General features: G+C 45.3%; 1 long non-coding RNA gene across 1 annotated transcript; it reads left to right on the plus strand.

Moving 5' to 3' along the window:
* The first annotated feature begins 333 nt into the window (after positions 1-333).
* On the plus strand, positions 334-4,532 carry LOC308659736. The gene is made up of 3 exons (XR_014024595.1): positions 334-759; positions 1,217-1,485; positions 2,339-4,532. It is a non-coding gene; the product is annotated as an uncharacterized lncRNA (long non-coding RNA).
* Positions 4,533-16,759: the final 12,227 nt, after the last annotated feature.

The raw sequence follows: 16,759 nt of genomic DNA on the forward strand, positions 1-16,759 counted from the left end.
TCCGCTTTCCTGTGGCTGCGGCGATCACGAAGCATTATACAATGGTGGTGGTGGTGGAGGAGGAGGAGGAGGAGGAGGAGGGAGAGGGCAGGCAGGCAGGCAGGCAGGCGAGCGCTGGAAGAGCAGCAGCCTGCGCTTCCAGCACTTGCCAGGCGGAGAGAGTGACGCGAGGAAAAGGCTTCTTCTGCAAGCTCCTTGCCCTTTGGCTCACGTCGGAAGCCCCGCCTATGTCCCTAAGGCAGGCAAGGCAGGCAAGCCGCTCCGTCCTCCCTCCCTCCCGCCTTCCTTTCTCTCCTTCTGCCGCTGCTGCTGCTGCTGCTGCTGCTTGCTCGCTCTCCGCTCCCCTCCGCCCCACCTCCCTCCGAAGGCCTGGGAGGCAGGCGACACATGCCCTCCTTGCCGGGCCAGCTAAGGAGGGCGGGGCGTCGGGCCCCCTTCTCCCTTCCATGTGCCTTTGTCCCAAGAGATCAGCTGCTACGCTAATACAAATCTGCCGCTTGCCGCAGAAGACAAGACCGGCGCACGGTCACCCACCCACCCGCCCACCCCGGCCGCACACGCCAGGGAGAGAAAGAGGGGGGGGGGGTGGGAACAAGCAGGCGCAGCCAACCTGGCTTTTCGTTCCCCACCCTTTCCCGCCCGACTCGGGTGCGAGAGGGGCTCGGGAAGAGCGGATCGATTTAATGAGCGATCGGGTCAAAGAAATAAAAGGCGATTGAGCGGGCACCGGAGGGAAGGCTGTACCTTCGAAACGAAAAGGTAACCCAACGGGCTGGCTCCAGCCCTCATCTCGCAAGCCCCGGGATGGGAGAGCGGGGCTTCAGTCCCTCCGCTGAGCCGTCATGATTTGGGGCTGCCCTCTGCACATGCCCAGTGGCGGTTACAAGGGCTTACGACTCAGGGGTCTTCAAACTTGGCCCTTTTATGACTTGTGGACTTCAACTCCCAGAATTCCTCAGCCAGCTTTGCTGGGAGTTGAATTCTGGGAGTTGAATTCTGGGAGTTGAAGTCCACAAGTCATAAAAGGGCCAAGTTTGAAGACCCCTGGCTTACGTGGTACACCTTCCGGGTTCCGTACTCTTTAGTTCTGGAAGCCATCCGAAAGGCCGGCCAGTGGGTTTTGATGATAACTTTATTGATCTTGATTTTTATTTTGATTGATCTTGATTTTTATTTGTATTGATCTCGGACTCTTTTTTTCTCGTGCCGGTTCTAGAGAAAAGCGGAGAGGTTGCTTTGCCAGGATGGACGTTCCGGACCGAGGCTGGTTTTGGGTTTGAAGACCAAGCTAAAGAAAGCTTGCTCCGATCTTAGTTGGAGGAGCAGAGGAAGAAACCTGGATCCAGCCTTTCAAGCCTCCAGCACACGCCGCCTACATCACGCAGGCGACTCTTTTCAAAAACGGAAGGCGGCAAACCGAGCCAAAGCCACTCTCGTTTCCGAAAAAAGAAAAAGAGAAAGAAAAAAATCAGGCAGCCGAAAAAGGCAAAAGGGAGACGCCGCCGTACTTGAGACTCGCCGCTTCTGTGGCGCAGAATTGGCGCGGTTCTCGGGGGGGGGGGGCGGGAGAGGAACAAAAAACGAGCCCAACTCTGGAGTTCCTACGCCAGGGGTCTTCAAACTTGGCCCTTTTATGACTTGTGGACTTCAACTCCCAGAATTCCTCAGCCAGCCATGCTGGCTGAGGAATTCTGGGAGTTGAAGTCCACAAGTCATAAAAGGGCCAAGTTTGAAGACCCCTGTCCTACGCGGAGGACGCGCTGACCCTCCCGCTCTTCTCCCCCCCACACACACCTCCCTCCCCCCCCCCTCACACACACACACACACACACACAAGTCCCCGACGGCAGCGAGTCTGCAAGCTCGAAGCCAACCGCAACTATGATAAGCACGCGAGCTATTCAACAACTCGAAATTAGTCAACAAGTCAAACTGGAGCAGGGCTGCCGAGTTCCTGAAAGGAGCAGCCGCAGCGGGCGGCCTCCGCGGAAGGGACGACAGCTGGGCTCCCCTCGCCGGGCAGAGCCGCCCTGAAGAGAAGTGGGCGGGAAGCGCAGAGCGGGGGGGGGGGGGGCTTCGCTCCCGGGGCGGGGAGGCCTCTCTCTCTCCCAGGCATGTGTGCGGGGAGGGGGGAGGGGAGGCTTCTTTCGTCCCTCAACTTTGGGCAGGACTTTTTTCCTCAGGCTTCCCAGGAGATCCTTGGGGGTTTTTTTGGGGGGGGGGGGTTTTCCCCCTCTCTCTTTCTTTCTCCCTCCCCTCTCCAAACGCGTAGGTGAGCAAGCCTAAAGCTCCCTCCTAAGCAAGCATTGCGTAACTCTTTCTTCTTCTTTTTTTTAAGAGGAGAGCCGGGGAGGAAAAAAACAACAACAAAAAACAAAACAACAACACGAAACGCCCGGGCGCGGCACGACGGTGCGAACGAGAAATGAAAGCTGGGCTTTCCTGCCTCACGAAGCCTGGGCGCTTAAGATTCGGTGTAGATCGAGTGGATCTTGGGCTGGGAAGGAGCCTCGAGAGATGCACTTTCACACACACACACCCACACCCACACACACCCTCCAAAGTCCTGGAATCAGTACCGAAAGGCCGAACCGACAAGCCACCCAAACCGAGTGGATCTTGGGCTGGGAAGGGGGAAGGAGCCTCAAAGAGATGCACTTCCCCCCCCCCCAAAGGCTTGGGATCAGTACCGAAAGGCCGAACCGACAAGCCACCCAAAACCGTCCCAGCTCGGATCGAGCCTGAGGACTGTGGATTCCGTTCCTGTGACACGCAACAACCAGGGCGCCAAAGAGAACGACAATGAAATGCCCCTCCCCCAACAAAATTCTAATTCGCAAAAAAACGAGTTACAGAGCGGGGGAGTCGATGGACGCATTCGGCGCGGTGATAGAAGCAACAGTGCTAACTAGCCGTCTTCAATAAGGTATATCTATCGGATCCACGGGTCTTCAAACTTGGCCCTTTTATGACTTGTGGACTTCAACTCCCAGAATTCCTCAGCCAGGCACGCTGGCTGAGGAATTCTGGGAGTTGAAGTCCACAAGTCATAAAAGAGCCAAGTTTGAAGTCCCAGTGGAAAAGAAATTATGGTGATTTAACAAGACAATGCCATGAGTTCTTCTTGGCAGCGTTAGGGAAGTGGATTTCCACTGCCTTCTGCCGAGATCTTTTTTAGGTTCCCTTTCTAGGACAGGCCAGAGAATCTCCCCAGTAAGTACTACTGGTAACCAGGATGATTCTTCTTAAGTTTCCAAGACGGACGAAATTATCGAGGTCCTGACACACAAATCATCGGTTTATGCAAGGGACAAAGAGAAACTCGGTAAACTGCCATCTTTCCTCCTCCTAGGGGCATTAAATCAGATAGGGTGACAGGTTTTCCTCTTCCCAACACAAAACCCAGCACTTCTGTGAAGGCACAACTTTGGTCACAGAGATGAGATCAATAATACATGCAGGAAGATTTGAAGGAAAGCTACGGAATTGGAACACTATATCAAAACTTTAAATGTGACACTTATTTCAAATAGTATCCTAAAACTTCATCCACACACATTCAAATGTTGGCTACCACTTAAAAATCATATTAAATAATCCTGGCTTTTAATTAACCAATATGTGCATTGAGAAAATAAAGTTTTAGGACTTACCATTGTAATATTATTAGTCGTTATTTTTTGAAAGCCAGATTGGTCGAGAGGTTGAGGCGTGGAGCTAGAAACCAGGAGATTGTGAGTTCTAGTCCTGCCTTAGGCACGAAAGCCGCCGTCTGAGTGACTTTGAGCCAGTCATTCTCTCTCAGCCCAACCCACCTCACAAGATTGTTGGGGGGTAAGTGGGAGGAGGAAGAACACATAGTCCTCGACTTACGACTGCAATTAAGCCCAACATTTCATTTTGTGCCATTTTACGATCTTATTTGCCACAGTTGTTAAGTGAATCATCGCAGTTTAAGTTAATAACATGATTGTTAAGTGAATCTGGCTTCCTCACTGCTTGTCAGAAGGTCGCAAAGGGTGATCACATGACCCCTGAACACTGCAATGATCATTATCAGTCAAGTATTTGAATTTTGATCATGTAACCATGGGGGATGCTTCAATGGTCAATTTTTTCAGTGCCATTGTAAATTCGAATGGTCACCAAATGACCTATTGTAAGCCAAGGACTACCTGTATTTAAGTATGTTTGGCACCTTGAGTTACTTATAAAAATAATTAAAGTAATGACTAAATAATATCAAGGCAATTGGTATCAATTATGTTCTTGTAATCGAATCATTTTAGAAGCACAGAAGGCATATCTGAAAAGTGAAATTCAGCTGGAAGTACATTCTTTTAATGTTCCATGCAATATAAGCTTTTCCAATTCAGGACTAAGCAATAGAAACCACACACCTATTCCCAATTTTAGATGTCCAACATGGTTGTGAGAATGGAGACTTTATCCAATATGTTCTGAAGAACTTGCATCCTACTGTAACCGTATTTTAATTATTTAGATTCCCATACTTTTGCAACTTAATATTTTCCTTGGAGCAAGCTTTTATATTTTTGTTTAAATCAAATCAATTACATTATTATTAAATATAAGTTTAATAAAATAAAGCATACTTTTATTAGTCTAAAGTATTACTGTAATCCACAATTGCAATCTTTAGTCTTCTCTTTCTCGTTAGAAAAACCAGAAGTCATCTTGATTTTTAATTAATCAAAACCTGGTCATGCCATCCAGCCTGGGGGCCCCAAGGGACTGGCAAGGTAGTGATGTGACTCCATTATTTTTAAGATCTGTTATCGTCTCTTAGCTTTGTAATTTTCATTTTTAAATAATAATTATTTTATATGATTACTGTCTTATATGTCATCAAGGGTGAGATGAGTAGCTATGTAAATTTTATGATGAATGATAAATAATCTGAAGTTAGTTTCTGTATTGGTGTTATCATGATCTGTAATCAGAACTGATTCTTCAAAAGAATGAAAGCCTTGTGCAGTTTATTCTCAGGATTGAGAATTACAGTTTGGGGGGGAGAATTTAGGTTTTTTTTTTTAAAATGGATTTTTTGGCGATAATAAGCAGATAGTATAAGCAATTTTAATTAAGTTCTCTTAAACATGTAGACACACAAATAGACATACATACAAACATTTAATCTGCATCACCAAATTTAGAAATAAATTCACTGCCAGAATTCAGTGTGAGAATGTCAGATCTGGACTCAACTCCCACTCCATTCTGCCCCATTAAATGTAAGTGCAAGGCCAGTTACAGTGAACACCACAGTAATTGCGCACTTCTTTCTCTTAAAAAAGTATTATTGTTCATAGTACTTACTACAACAAAAACCTGAATGAAATATTTCTAAAATTCTGTTCTACAGAGGTATGGCCAATAATGGCCAACTGTTTGTGGATGTTGGGCTAGTTGACTTCCAAGATACCTTTCTATTCTTACATTCTATGAGTCTATGAAATTCATCTAGGATTTAGAGCTTTATCAAATTGTTCACTTAAGTCGGGTAGGGAACGATGGCCCTTTTATGATTTCTGGACTTCGACTCCCAGAATTCCTAAGCCAGCCATGCTGGCTCAAGAATTCTAGGAGCTGAAGTCCACAATTTAATTTAATTTAATAATTTGATTTCTATACCGCCCTTCTCCCGAAGGACTCAGTCATAAAAGGGCCATCGTTCCCTACCCCTGACCTAAGTTCTTTTCATTCACCCTCCTCTCCAAAGCACAAGAAGTTGTTGCAAAAATGTCTTGAAGCTGGATGTACAATTCTGTTCCTGTGATGCCCCTAGACCCATTCTGCACTCGAGCAGACAAATGGTGGCTAACCAAGAGGCCATATCATTCCTGCATATTAAGACTGTGCAAAACACTTTTAAATCCTAAACTGTTTTAAAACAGTTGTTTTGAAAGGGACTGTCCTGACCCATTCTGGGTTGCTATATCTTACCAAGGGAAGCAATTGAACAAATATTAGTAGCCAACAAAAGCAATATTCTCAGATTATAAAAAGCATGTTATAACCCACAAGTCATCTCCTGGCATTGTGGAATTCCTGGGCAAGAAACTCATGGCAAACTGATAACTGAACACTCTATCTGGAAACAGTTCTGTCATCTCCATACCGTGTTTCCCCCAAAATAAAATCTACTCCAAAAATAAGCCCTAGCTTCATTTTCAGGGGTGGGCCTAATATAAACCCTACCCCCAAAATAGGCCCTAGTTTTGGGGATGAGTCGCACGCGTAAAAGTCAAGCTAGAGCGGTGGGGTGCAGCTACCCCATGCGCCCCACACCTACTTACTGTTGCAGCCAGGCCTCCCAAGCCCCGACACCTGCCTTGCCTTGCCAGCCCCCAGCCTCCATTTCGCCATCAGGGGCCTTCAGAAAATGTCTCTGCAGCCGATAATGGAGCTCTGGATTGACATGCATGTCATCCCAGGCTCCATTTCACCATTAGAGGCCTTCAGGAAAGGCCTCTGCAGCCGAGAGCCGAGCTCTGGATTGACGCCTGTGGCCACAGAAGTGAGCCGACTGGGCAGGGCTGTCGGTGCTGCCGCCATGAGGTGAGACCGCGGAAAAAACATCCCCTCCAAAATAAGATCTGGTGCCTCTTTTGGAGGCAAAACAAAACAAAAAAAGGGTCCTATTTTTGTGGAAACATGGTATTATCAAGCTGAAGCTTAAATTACAACTATGTTTAGGAGTCTTAAGTTTCTCTTCAATTTGTGCTACAGTGTCTTAACAACCACTAACAAGTGGATGGATCATCTGGAAGGCACTTGGTTATTTTCTAAGCAGAAGGAATAACTAAATAACATCTACAACCAAAAAGTGCCACAGGAAATGGCCTGAAGGGAGACGTTCTCTTTTTCAATGGAACAGTTAACCCCATCTTACCCCACCCCAATGAAGACAGACCCCCACTCTCGTGACCGCTTGGAAAGTTGTGAAAACATGGCTTCTTTGTGGGACCTTTTGGCATTGTTTCTGGAACCATCAAGATATATATTAGTTTTTATATTGCAATAATATTATTGTTGCTGTATTTTATTATACAGTGTAAACTGCCCAGAGCACGGGTGTCCAATCTTTCAGCTTACCTGGGCTGCGTTGAGTGAAAAGGAACTGCCTTGGGCCCCGTATAAAATATATAATACAGTTAATGTATATAAATCACACAATGTTTAAAATTTACAATCTTTTGGGGCCGCATTACTAGCTGTCCCAGGCCGCATGTAGCCTGCAAGCGATGGATTGGCCGCGCCTGGCCTAGAGTTTGGTTGCTTTGAGGTCATTTATGAATTTCATAATATTGTACTGTGTTATTAAGGCTTCAGCAAAGTTCTTCACTACAGGATTTCAAAAGTTTACAATCCAATGATGTAAACTGTTTATATAAATTGCATAGACAAATTTTACAGATTTTTTTTTTAGATATTGTTGGGAAAAGTTAAAATGTTATTAGAGAGCTTCAGCCCCTGTCATCACAAAGAACCAAAGCACTTATCAGAAAACAGCTGGGGGAACTGGAATTCAGGATGATATATAAAGCTCCCTGCCCCCCACAACTTACTCCCATCACCAAGGGAACTGGCCTCCTAGAAAACAAATCAGTGAGTTTCATATTGCATTTTCCTTCTGAACGAATGCTAACCTGAGCACCATTAAACCAAATGTTAAAGCAGATCAAAATCAATGGGACTTCACTGTGTCTAGTTTTGGAAGACAAAATCCCTAGAAAACATCCATCTGAATTTCCTAGTTATTTTGACCAGCGTGGAGGTAGTGACGATTATTGGGAGAATCAGTATGTATATCAAAATTCACCCCATTGCCCACAATATAATGTGCTAAATTTTCATTTTAGACTCGTATCTGAATTTCTTCCCCACTGGAGGTTGTGAATGAACATCTGCACTGACCGAAAGGGGTCTATTGCAATTCTTTGCAAGATTCTTCTTTCATCCTAAGTGTCAAAAAAGTGCTTATGGAAAAGCACAAGGATATTTGGGGGGGGGAGCAGGAGGCAGGAGTGTTGTGTGTGCTGCTTTGAGCTCCTGAAGGAAAAATGGGACATAAAGCTCATAATCCATACATCCATGCCTACAACAGGACTTTTGAAAAGTATGGCTGCTTGTTGAGATTCCCAGGTGAACCCCTGGGAGTGACTTCCTTAGCTGGCATCCAATGCAAAGGACTCTGCTACCATTGGGAGACAGAAAGTGCCTGAGCTTACATGGGTAAAAGGTAAAGGTAAAGGTTCCCCCGCACATGCATGCTAGTCGTTTCCGACTCTAGGGACCGGTGCTCATCTCCGTTTCAAAGCCAAAGAGCCAGCGCTTGTCCGAGGACGTCTCCGTGGTCATGTGGCTGGCATGACTAGACGCCAAAGGCGCACGGAACGCTGTTACCTTCCCACCACAGTGGTCCCTATTTTTCTACTTGCATTTTTACGTGCTTTCGAACTGCTAGGTTGTCAGAAGCTGGGACGAGTAACAGGCGCTCACTCTGCTACGCGGCACTCGGGATTCGACCCGCCAAACTGCCGACCTTCTGATCGACAAGCTCAGCGTCCTAACCCACTGAGCCACCGCGTCCCTTTCATGGGTAGCCTAAGTCTAAGAAACCCGAGTGTCAGCTAAAAAGAATAGCCTCCACAATCAGAAAATATACCAGTTGACGGCCTTTTCGTTCTTCTGGGCAGCTGATTTATAACTTTTACTTTTACAGCAGGGTGAAACTGTCCTTTGTAAAGCACAAAAGAAGCCTGTCATTTTTCTGTAGAGAAATCTCAGGCACTTTGCTTTCGATGTGATGAGAGCAAGCACCTCTGAAGCACAACTTACTTCTTCTTGGGTGTGTGGGAGGGTGGGGCTTGGCTCTCTGCTAAGTGTGGGTGGCACTATCAGAAGGAAATGCAGTTGTGTTGATGGGCAAAAGTTTCTTGTGTTCTACTAAGGAAAGCTGCTTGGTTTTAATGAAGCAAAGCCGGGCTATCTGTTTGAAAGGGACCTTTAGAAGTTGTAATCACGCTGCTGTTCCTCCCTCCAACCCCCTTCTCCAACTAGCAGTTGCTGAGTAGCTAAGGTGGTTCTAAATAAAGAACTGGAGTCAACAACAGGAAATAACTCCCACAGAAAAAGAGAGTGAGCGCACAGAACACAAACTCTCTCTCCAACTCTTGCATGCAAGCTGACAACAGCCTTTTTGTTCTTTGCATATTGCATCAAAAACCATAGCTTTTCAAAGCGTGCACTTGGCTTGTTCACCAAGGCCATTAAACTTGTGGTTTGTAGAAAAAGAACTGCCCCCGCCCCCGGGAGAGAAAACCCTCACCTCTCCAGCACCACCCTCAAACCCCTCCTGTTGCTATAATTCTGCCTGGGCCAGCCAAAACTGCATCTCTCAAGAGCCAATCCAGCAAGGCACAAAATGCCTTCTGAAAAAAAAAGCTTTTTAAAAAATGCCCTCCTCCTCCTCCCCCCCACATATACATATACATCCTTGAAAAATAAAATTGGGGAAGGCGGTGAGTGAGAAAGAGCAAGTGACTAGTGCAGGGGTAGGCAACCTTGGCATAGCTGACTCAGGAATTCTGGGAATTGAAGTCCATGAGTCATAAAAGAGCCAAGGTTGCCTACCCCTGGACTAGTGGATAGACCTGGGGCAAATGTTGTTGTCTTTGTTGTTGCATGCAGCATCAGTTCTGAAATTAGTGTCAACCTCAGCTTTCCACTCACAGTTTTAGATGTAAAACCCATAAGCTTATCCTCAGACAGAAAGCATTAAAAAAACGCTGCATCTATTGGGCAGTAAAGGGAATTCTGGGCAGAGCCATCAGAATTAATAAAAATGAATTTGGTTCATTTATTTTCAGAATCGCCGAATGGACGTATATCATTCTGTGCAATAGAAGCTGTGGTCTACATCTTCAGTAAGATTACGGATACCTCTGTGTGACTGCCAGTGCACAAATAATGAGTGTTCTCGAAAGATACGTTTAGCCCTTAATTTTGAAGACTGCTAGGTGAACAGTTTCTCAAGATGCTTGAGATAAATTCTGGGAAAATTAAGGCACTCCAAAGCCATCCACTCCCACGGGCTAATATAATTTCTTACACTATACTACTCACATTGAGGTGATGTACTCTTTGAACAACATGGCTGCTCTTTTTTGCAATATCTCCTCAAATTAGGCCAAAATGCTATTGCTATTTCCCAGACCAGCTCCTCTGGCCTGTAAATTAGAATCTTGATCCCCATTTGTATTAAGGTAAAGGTAAAGGTAAAGGTTCCCCCACACATGTGTGCTAGTCGTTTCCGACTCTAGGGGCCGGTGCTCATCTCCGTTTCAAAGCCGAAAAGCCAGCGCTTGTCCGAGGACGTCTCTGTGGCCGGCATGTTGTTGTTGTTGTTGTTAGCTGCGAAGTCGTGTCCGACCCATCGCGACCCTATGGACAACATTCCTCCAGGCCTTCCTGTCCTCTACCATCTTCTGGAGTCCATTTAAGCTCACGCCTAATGCTTCAGTGACTCCATCCAGCCACCTCATTCTCTGTCGTCCCCTTCTTCTATTGCCCTCGATCTTTCCCAGCATTAGGCTCTTCTCCAGTGAGTCCTTCCTTCTCATTAGGTGGCCAAAGTACTTGAGTTTTAGCTCCAGGATCTGGCCTTCTAAAGAGCAGTCAGGATTGATCTCCTCTAGGACTGACCGGTTTGATCGCCTTGCAGTCCAAGGGACTCGCAGGAGTCTTCTCCAGCACCACAGTTCAAAGGCCTCAATTCTTTGGCGCTCAGCCTTTCTTATGGTCCAACTTTCACTGCCATACATTGCAACTGGGAAGACCATAGCCTTGACTATACGCACTTTTGTTGACAGGGTGATGTCTCTGCTTTTTAGTGTGCTGTCTAGATTTGCCATGGCTTTCCTCCCAAGGAGCAAGCGTCTTTTAATTTCTTGGCTACAGTCCCCATCTGCAGTGATCTTGGAGCCCAGGAAAATAAAATCTGTCACTACCTCAATTTCTTCCCCATCTATTTGCCAGGAATTGACAGGGCCGGATGCCATGATCTTGGTTTTCTTAATGTTAAGTTTCAACCCAAGTTTTGCACTCTCCTTCTTCACCTGCAACAAGAGGCTCTTTAGTTCTTCTTCACTTTCTGCCATTAGAGTGGTATCATCTGCGTATCTTAGGTTGTTGATATTTCTTCCGGCAATCTTAATTCCAACTTTTGATTCATCTAGCCCTGCCTTTCTCATGATGTGCTCTGCATATAAGTTAAATAGGCAGGGCGACAGTATACAGCCTTGCCGGACTCCTTTCCCAATTTTGAACCAATCAGTGGTTCCGTGTCCAGTTCTCACTGTTGCTTCTTGACCCGCATATAGGTTTCTCAAGAGACAAATAAGATGGTCTGGTACTCCTATCTCTTTAAGAACTTGCCACAGTTTGTTATGATCCACACAATCAAAGGCTTTAGCATAGTCAATGAAGCAGAAGTAGATGTTTTTCTGGAACTCCCTAGCTTTCTCCATGATCCAGCGTATGTTGGCAATTTGATCTCTAGTTCCTCTGCCTCTTCGAAATCCTGCCTGTACTTCTGGTAGTTCTCGATCCACATACTGCTGAAGTCTAGCTTGTAGGATTTTAAGCATGACTTTACTAGCATGAGAAATGAGTGCAATGGTGCGATAGTTTGAACATTCTTTGGCATTGCCTTTCTTTGCAATTGGAATGTAAACTGATCTTTTCCAATCCTGAGGCCACTGTTGAGTTTTCCAAATTTGCTGGCAAATTGAGTGTAGCACTTTTACTGCATTGTCTTTTAAGATTTTGAATAGCTCAGCTGGAATACTGTCACTTCCACTAGCTTTGTTGTTGCTCAGCTTTTCTAGGGCCCACTTCACTTCACATTCTAGGATGTCTGGCTCGAGGTCAGTGACCACCTCATTGTGATTATCAGGGACGTTAAGCTCATTCTTGTATAGTTCTTCTGTGTAATTTTGCCACCTCTTCTTAATCTCTTCTGCCTCTGTTAGGTCCCTGCCATTTTGGTCCTTTATCATGCCCATTTTTGCATTAAACGTTCCCTTCATTTCTCCAATTTTCTTGAAAAGATCTCTGGTCCTCCCTATTCTATTGTTTTCTTCTATTTCTTTGCACTGTTCATTTAAGAAGGCATTCTTATCTCTTCTAGCTATTCTCTGGAATTCTGCATTCAATTGGGTGTATCTTTCTTTTTCTCCCTTGCCTTTCGCTTCCCTCTTTTCCTCAGCTATTTGCAAAGCTTCCTCAGACAGCCATTTTGCTTTCTTGCATTTCTTTTTCTTTGGGATGGTTTTGGTTGCTACCTGTTGTACAATGTCGCGAACCTCTGTCCATAGTTCGTCAGGCACTCTGTCTATCAGATCTAATTCCTTAAATCTATTTGTCACCTCTACTGTATATTCAACAGGGATATGATTTAATTCATACCTGAGTGGCCTAGTGCTTTTCCCTACTTTCTTCAGTTTAAGCCTAAACTTTGCAAGGAGAAGCTCATGGTCTGAGCCACAGTCAGCTCCTGGTCTTGTTTTTACTGACTGTATAGAGCTTCTCCATCTTTGGCTGCAGAGCATATAGTCAATCTGATTTCTGTGTTGACCATCTGGTGATGTCCATGTGTAGAGCCGTCTCTTGGGTTGTTGGAAAAGAGTGTTTGCTATGACCATCGTATTCTCTTGACAGAATTCTATCAGCCTGTGCCCTGCTTCATTTTGCACTCCAAGGCCAAACTTGCCTGTTATTCCAGTTATCTTTTGGCTTCCTACTTTAGCATTCCAATCCCCCATGATGATAAGAACATCATTTTTTGGTATTAGTTCTATAAGGTGCTGTAGTGCTTCATAGAACTGGTCAATTTCATCCTCTTCAGCACTGGTGGTTGGGGCATAGACTTGGACTACTGTGATATTGAATGGTTTGCCTTGGATTCGAACTGAGATCATTCTGTCATTTTGAGGATTGTATCCCAGTATTGCTTTTCCTACTCTTTTATTGACTATGAAGGCTACTCCATTTCTTCTGAGGGATTCTTGCCCGCAGTAGTATACCTGATGGTCATCTGAATTAAATTCACCCATTCCTGTCCATTTTAGTTCGCTGATACCTAAGATGTCGATGTTCAGTCTTGTCATCTCTTGTTTGACCACATCCAGCTTGCCTTGATTCATGGATCTTACATTCCAGGTTCCTATGGAGAAAAAATCTTTACAGCATCAGACTTTCCTTTCACCACCAGACATATCCACAGCTGAGCGTCCTTTCGGCTTTGGCCCAGTCGCTTCATTCTTTCTGGCGCTACTAGTACTAGCCCTCTGCTCTTCCCCAGTAGCATATTGGACGCCTTCTGACCTGAGGGGCTCATCTTCCGGCGTCATATCGTTTTGCCTTTTGGTACTGTCCATAGGGTTTTCATGGCAAAGATACTGGAGTGGTTTGCCATTTCCTTCTCCAGTGGATCACGTTTTGTCAGAACTCTCTGCTATGACCTGTCCGTCTTGGGTGGCCCTGCACGGCATAGCTCATAGCTTCATTGAATTACGCAAGCCCCTTCGCCACGACAAGGCAGTAATCCATGAAGGGGGTGGCCGGCATGACTAGATGCCAAAGGTGCACGGAACGCTGTTACCTTCCCACCGTAGTGGTCCCTATTTTTCTACTTGCATTTTTACGTGCTTTCGAACTGCTAGGTTGGCAGAAGCTGGGACGAGTAACAGGCGCTCACTCTGTTATGCGGCACTCGCGATTCGACCCGCCAAACTGCCGACCTTCTGATCAACAAGCTCAGCATCCTAACCCACTGAGCCACCGCATCCCTTCCCATTTGTATTAGTGAGTGACTAATACTTGAAAATTCAGTGATCCAGTTCTCAGCTCACCCACCTAGACACCCGTTTCCAATGCTAACTGTAACCTGAATCATCCTTTTAGCACATATTAGCACATCTGCATTGGCCAAAATCACAAACTGCTCTGAGGAAGACCTGGTGAATAATCTATTGCCAGGAGGGTCTTTCTGATGCAAATGGGGCCTAGATAATAGGAAGAGGGAGCAGGAAGTCAATCCTCAAGCACTTGAAGGAGACTCCAACAAAAGGAAGCTAGTTCACTCTGCAGCTGGGAGAGATTCCTGTCCATCAGAGCTGATTGATGAGTCATTTAGCATTGCCCATTTAGGCAAGAATGGAAAATGTACAAAAATGAAGTCATGATCAGCAAGAATGTTAGACACCAAAGAACCAAGATTGGCATCATGTTTTTAGCGAGATGTGGCTTTTCATAGACCAAGGACAGCCCCACTCAAAATATATACATGGAATATTTAAATAGAAATTGTACTTTACACATTCTCACATGCAGGATTTTTAATAAACAATGAGAATATTAGATGCTACATCCTGAGAGATCCAGACTTTTCTTTTTGACGCCCCCCCCCAAGATTACTGGTGTGTGTATGTGTGTGTGTGTGTGTGTGTGTGTGTGTGTAAAGGGAGAAGAAAGGTTATTACGTGATTAAAAAAAGACACAATTCCGAGTATTGTTCGCGCCGTTTCCAAAACTGCAACTTCCATAGTACTTTATCGCCTATATAAACCTTTGTCTTTAGACATAACTGCATTGTGCCCCCTCCCAGGACAACTGAAACTGCAGCTGTGAGGGGACAGAAATGGAACAAGTGGCAGGAAGTGAAGAAGGAGGCTAATTCCACAGCAAAAAGAAAGGGCAACAAGATCAGGTGGGAAGAGATTTTAAAAAGTTATTCCGGCAGGCAAGTTCAGAGGTCCAGGATGGTGGAATGTTGCAGCCCTGGACAGAAAAGCAGGCGAGACCTTGCAAGGCCTGGTGTGTGACCTCCCTTTTCCTGTCCAGAAGTAGTTCTGGCAAAGTTGACCAGCGCGCACGCACACACACACACACACACACAGATCCCCATTTTTGTCATTGTGTGCAGTTGCCATCTTGATAAGCTCTAGTACAGAAATCCAGCTCTGTGAAAATACAGCCACCACCACACCCCGGGGCATGTTTCCTTTTGACAGCTGTTCTGACAGTTAGGCTGTCTTTACAGCAGCAGGATCGAGTCCGGCCAGCGGTTTGTAGTGGGTAGAACTGGGAAGAAAAAAATGAAGAAAGGATAAGCAAACTATTGACGAATGCAAACAGGAGGAAGGTAAAGATATACATGCGTTTCACCCTTTTTTTTTCCAGCATTCATTTATGAGCAACTTTATGGACCCTGCCAAAGTGCAAATGGAAAAAAAAATGTTGGGTGGGTTAAGTGAAACAATTTTCCACTAGGATAGCTTACCTATGTACTGTAGCATATTATAATCAGTCCACGCTGCAACAGAAATGTGAAATTTCAACATTGCTGAGCTAGACTTGGTAGTAGTATCCCTCACCATTTTCCGTGCTGGTGAGATTTACTGAGGATGGTAATTCAACAACATCTGGAAGAATATGGCTTCCTCACACCTGCGCGCAACGGTCACCTGAGTGCATGTTTAAATATGTTCTTACTAATAAACAACTGACTATATTATTGCAGGAGGTGGGGTTGTTTTTCCCCCCAGAATATATGACTGTGCCAGGTTATCTATCATCCTTCGCCGTCCATCCCTACTTATTACCATTTTGGGGACAAAAGCCTGTTTTAAACCATGCTAAGTGAGAGAAGCAGTTTTTTACTTATACGCTTGAAAAATCTACAAAGGAGACCAAGCCAATTTTATTTGGTAAACAGGAATTGGCTGCCAGGAGAAGAGCAAAACCCAGCAAAAACAACATAGATATTTGGGAGTAAAACCTGGTAGCTGTTTGAGCAAATCCCAGTGGAAAACTTTGGCACGCAAGCCAAAATCCTGACTCAGTCTTTGCCACAATTGCAAGCAATTGTATCTACTGCTCTCTGAAGCTGAGTTTTTCTTACTGAAGTGAGATTTTTTAAAGTTGTTAACCATTGGTATTTTTCTCTCCTTTTAGCAGCTAAAAATCTTCAGAGACACAGTGGCAAGTCTTGACCTTGTTCTCTGAAAAAGTAACCGGAGGAGGGAAAAGAGAGAGAGAGAGAGAAAGACTGAATACAAGGATCTGTGAAATTGCAATGTTTACAAGCTCACAGCTCATTAGCTTCAACCTTACATTTGAAAAAGCACCCTGTTTCTGCCCACTTGAACTGATACACAAAGCTTTAACAACAGCCATGATTCACATCGGCTCCAGTCATGCTCATAAGTGATGTGGCACATTCTCAGTGCCTCCAGTATTTGCGTAATTGAGCTTCATTTGCTCTGCCCCTAGCTTGCGTGGAGTGCTGAAAGCAGCAGTGTCATCCGCCCCCAACTCCTCCTCCTCCTCCTCCTCCTTCTCTTCCTACCTGGCCCTGCAGCACGACTCAGTGTGAATAAGAGAGAAAACTAAGGATGACAAAAAGGTACTCTAAGGGATCGGGAAGAGCTTTCTGTCCTATCCTCTGAATCAAAAGGCACAGAACGAAACTCTTAATATGGTTTAAACTGTATCACAATTTCAGAGAAAAAATTATTTATTTGGAGTGCATTGTTTGGAATGCAAAGCCAGTTTGTTGCAGTCGCTAAGGAATCAGGCTAGAAACCGGGAGAGCGTGAGTTCTAGTCCTGCCTTAAGCACGAAGCCAGCTCTATCTCTCTCTCTCTCTCCCTCCCTCCCTCCCTCCCTC

This window comes from Vipera berus (genome assembly GCF_964194415.1).
Source record: "Vipera berus genome assembly, chromosome: 1".
In the NCBI taxonomy this organism is placed as follows: domain Eukaryota; kingdom Metazoa; phylum Chordata; class Lepidosauria; order Squamata; family Viperidae; genus Vipera; species Vipera berus.